Below are 4,935 nucleotides of genomic sequence, written 5' to 3'. Positions count from 1 at the left end.
TAATCGTGTGGCTGGAGGTCACCACAACATAAGGAGAGGGGTCCAGACCCCTGTCCAGGAAGCTGGCAGTGCCCCTGAGCAGCCATGGGATGTGAAAAGAATCCTCCTGGGACACAAAGACCCCTATCTCCAGGAAAAAGAAAAATGGAAAATCCTCCCATAACCTGTAGTGCTGGAAGGTAAAACCTGGAGGTCATTAAAACCAGGGCCTACGGGGTTGGTGCTTACTATTGTGTGTTGCAGTAAATGTTAAAAAATAAAAGGGTTTAACTCTTTATTGGCCCTGAGGTCTCACTCCTCAGGCCCGACCCTGATACGGAGCAACAAGTACCTCTGTCGCGCGGCCCAAGCCACCCTTACAGCCTAACCCTGTCCGTGCAACTAACTCCCTTCCCTGGTGGTTTTCTACCGCCTGTTCTCTACCTCTGTCCTGGGGTGTTTCTGTACCCCCAAATCCCACATAAATACAACTCTACAACCCGTTTGCTTTTCATTCAGGTTTATATATTCAACTCTCAATCCACAAACCCTCTACACAACAAGATTACATCAAATAGACAAAGATACAAACTGCCCTTCTGTATCAAATACTAGACCTATAAAACCCTTAATGTTCATAGCTTTTTAACACCAATCAATCCCACCTGGGTCTAGCTGGTCCTGGGGAACCTCCAAGTTGCAGTGACCTCCACCCTCCTCCCTGACCTCTCAGACCTCACTCCTCTCCACCTTCCTTGCCCCGTTCAGTCTTTCCTTTATTTTACTAATTAAAATGGGAAGGTTCAGATGAAGTCACCTGAAGAGTAGGCTGCCCTTCTTGGGGAAGTGGAATTAACCTTAAAATACAAACAGCTTCTGGACAATTTACAATTGTGTCACAGGGAGAACCTGGGGAGTCAGGATTTATGTGCCTCTGGAGGGCCTGCTGGGTGACATGTTTTTGCCACATAGGGCTTGTCCTTGTGATCCAAAGCCTTGCTCATGTGACACTTTTTTTTCAGTACTGAATAGAGTTTATTCAGGTCATGAGGGAGTTAAGAGGGTAGTAGAGGCAGAGGTGGGGGGGGGGATGTAGAGAAGCACATGAGCACCTGCAGAGAGAGGGGGAAGGGAATAGGGAGGGAAGGAACAAGTGGAGGAGAGCAAGAGAGAGTAAGAGAACAAGAGAGTATAAGAGCTCATGTGACACTTTTAAACCCCCAGAGTATAAATTACCTGGTGCTCTAAATAAATTGACTATTTCGTGAAACTTTAGTCTGCCTAAATTTTTTAAAAATATTTATTTATTATGTATACATTCTACAGCTTTCTGCCTACACGTATGCCTGTGCGCCAGAAGAGGGCATCAGATCCCATTACAGATGGTTGTGAGCCACCATGTGGTTGCTGGGAATTGGACTCAGGGCCTCTGGAAGAGCAGACAGTGCTCTTAACCACTGAGTCATCTCTCCAGGCCTAGTCGGCCTCGGTGTTAGGCTCCACTCCCCCAGGTTTACACAATCAACCAAAGAGGCACACACTCAGCCATCTGAACCTGACCTAGGACAAGACTGTTGTTGGCTATGTCTGGACCCCAAATCCTCTTACTATGTAGGAGGTAGATTAAATAGACCCTAACCCTTCAAGAGATTCCCCAGACTGTGACTAGAGTCAGGGGTAACCTTGGAAGATCTCCAAGAAAAAGACACTTGCATAGTCTCCTCTAAATAGGACATAACCAGCTCCCCTTATGTTGAGACTTGTAATAACAGCCAAACCACCCAAAATGGAGGATCGAATATCCTACCATGCTCTTGAGAACACCTGGCTGGCCTGCACCAACGGACTCACTCACTGTGCTTCCTCGGATCAACTGGAGGGACACACTCCACTCCTCTGTATACTGTGTGTGTGCTTCTCAGATGTATGTTTATAGTGGAGAAGAAAGCAGGGCACACCTCAGCCTAGACTCAGGACTAGTGAAGACCAAAAGGGCTGTCCCCATCTTGATCCCAGTCTCAGCAGGGGGCAGCAATGGCTGGATCAGCCAGTGAGCATCTCGGTTCTCATCATAGGAGATAAAACAAAAACAAAAAGCTTAGGATAGCTCAGTCCCCAGGCAGGTCTGTGACATAGGGCAGCTGGAGAATTCCACCTCCAGATTAGAAAACCAGGTAGACTCCTTGGCTCAGGTAGTCTTACAAAACCAAAGGAGCTTAGATCTCTTCATGAAACACCAAGACAGACTTTTGCCTGGCACTGGAACAAAACCTGCGGCTCCTATGGCAACCAGTCTGGTGTCATCGGAGAGAACCTTGGCATGGTCAGAAACAATATAAAGGACAGTGGGAAAGGAGACATGACTCTAATAACTGTACCTGTCCCTTCTTCCTGGATACATTGGCTACCTGTCCTGGTCTCTGCCATCACTGGCCCCTTAATCCTCCTCTTGGCCTTAGCTATCAGCCCTTGTATTCTTAAATGTATGGTTAGTTATGTTAAAAATACCATTTAATTGGGCTGGAGAGATGGTTCAGTGGTTAGAGCACTGACTGCTCTTCCAGAGGTCCTAAGTTCAAATCCCAGCAACCACATGGTGGCTCACAACCATCTGTAATGGGATCTGATGCCCTCTTTTGGTGTGTCTGAAGACAGCTACAATGCAATCATATCAATAAAATAATTCTTAAAAAACAAAACGAAACAATTCAATAAAGCTCTTATCCTCTGAGCTATCTCCCCGGCCCTCAATAAAACCCTCAGTCCTAAGAGGAAAACATAGTCCTCTTCACCAGGATGAGTCCACAATTTGACTCATGCCCTCCCACAGAACCAGAGGCGATATGAAAAGAGCTAGATGACCATGGTGACTCTGTTTTAGTCCCCTTGATGAACTTCGTCTTGCTGAATGAAGAAAAAACAACAACAACACTCAGGGGTGTGGGCTCCCTAATGTTCAGCGTGACCCTGCCATTTTGCTAACTGGACTGCATATTTTGGCTTTTTGTAACTGTCTGCTTAGCCTTCAGTTTCAGGAAGGGAACGTTGGGAACTTTCCAGCCGTGACGTGGTTTTCTTGCTTAAGTATGGACGAGAAAGGCTCAGGTCCCAAGGACCCAGGCATAGTCATCAGCCAGATGGAATAAAGACTCTTTCAATTGGCTCCTACCTGTGTCTGAGAAGTCCTGTCTAGCGGCAGGCCTGCAACAGTGGAATGCTACAACAGTGCCAAGTGCTGGTAGGTAGCATAGCCCTAGAAAAAGAGCAAGAAGTTCTCCTCAGCACTGGCCCATCCAAATGGAACACAGCCTGCCCTGAGACACAGGCCACCTCAGCCTGACATACTCCCCTCCCTCTACCTCCCCACTGAAAGTAAGAGTGAAATTGGAGTTGAAACAGTGATCCCAGGGCCTGCAGCTCCTTAGAAATTCAGCAACAGCTACCTTCAGGCCGAATTTCCGTACTCATTCATTCAACCTATAAAAGCGTGTTTCCCGTTAAACATAATAAATAAAACCAACAAAAGGTCCAAATGCCTTATTCTATAGTGAAGCTGGCAATGAGTTCAAGTCTCATAGGTAAGTCTATCTCAAACCTCTTCCTGCAAAAGAAACTTTGTGAACGATTCATTTCCCTAGGTTAGGTTCTAAACCGTCTTAAATAAAAATTCCCCTTCCAAACCATCCATATGGCAGTGACCTGCAGCTGTCCACAAACCTACCCCACTTTCCTCTAAAGTCTAAAATCTTTCAGGCCAACTGCCAAAAACCACTATCAGCTGGTCTGAGGCAGAGCTCCAGGGACTCCACTAGGGCAGGCTCCCTCAGGGCAAGCTCCCTCATTCCCCAGTTCTCCTTCCCGAGCCCGCCTCCCAGTATTTCCTTGAAGGCAAATGTAGGAAGCATATTTACTTTCCCCTCTGACAATTTCCAGTCACCTCTTGTGCTCGCACTGCTGGAGTGGCTAGCTAATCAGAGTTTGAGCTCTAAGGGCTGGTGCTCCACTATACTACAAAATCCCAAGCCTTGGGTCAGAATCTTCGGCGGCCATTTAGTTGGTCACAGAAGTGGATCTGCAATGATCCAGAGCCCACGTGAAATGGACGGGACATCTTATTCTTGCCGGTTTAGCTTGCACAGTTGGGATGCATTCACACCAGGCTGGTGAGCCGTGGGAGAGCGCGAGGGAGGGTGGATACCCTCCCAGGAGGGGCACAGGTTGAGGGAAATCCACCTAGCAGCTGTCATTTCTTGGCTTTATTTGCATGCTGGGGAAAGTGTCAACAAAGACCCACTTTGCCCACAGCCACATTTTAATAAAGAGCTGTATGAATCAAGCTATCAATATTATGATCAGGTCATGAGGGTAGAGAGCCCTTTAAGAGATCCTGGAGGGAATCAGGCGACATTCTGTGTGAAGACATCCATTGCTCTGGAAGAAGCCCTCACAGAGGCACCAAAACTACCGGCAGGAACTTTCGCTTATTAAAAGCGGCTCAAGAGGAGGAATTTTGTTACAACCTAACTTAAAGACTATAAACAGGAAGTATGCCTACCAAAAACATAATCTGCCATTGGGATGCAGAAAAGAGGGGTTCAAATGTAGGCTCAGCAGGAGATTCTGGGACCCTAAGTACCAGAAAGGCAGGTTATAAGAGAAAGGGCATGGCCCCTTAAACCTTCGCACTGCGGCCCGGGAGGAGAGTCAGGGCTGGGGGAGGGGGAGGATTAAGAGGGATCTTTTGGAGTTGCAATCGTGACGCTGAGCTGTGTCCGCCTGCTGGTTTGCTAGGCAAGCCAACCGCAAAGGCAGCCATGACCTCTGACACCGACCTCTGACAGCCTTGGCCTCTGACACCGGCTCCCTCATATTTGGAAGCAACAAAATAGGCCGAGAAGTAGGAAAGAAAAAATACCGTTTATTCACACGATACGGCAGTACTCCCCCATCCTCCCC

This window comes from Micromys minutus, assembly GCF_963924665.1.
Source record: "Micromys minutus genome assembly, chromosome: 27".
NCBI classification, from domain to species: domain Eukaryota; kingdom Metazoa; phylum Chordata; class Mammalia; order Rodentia; family Muridae; genus Micromys; species Micromys minutus.
This window is presented reverse-complemented; position numbering follows the sequence as displayed.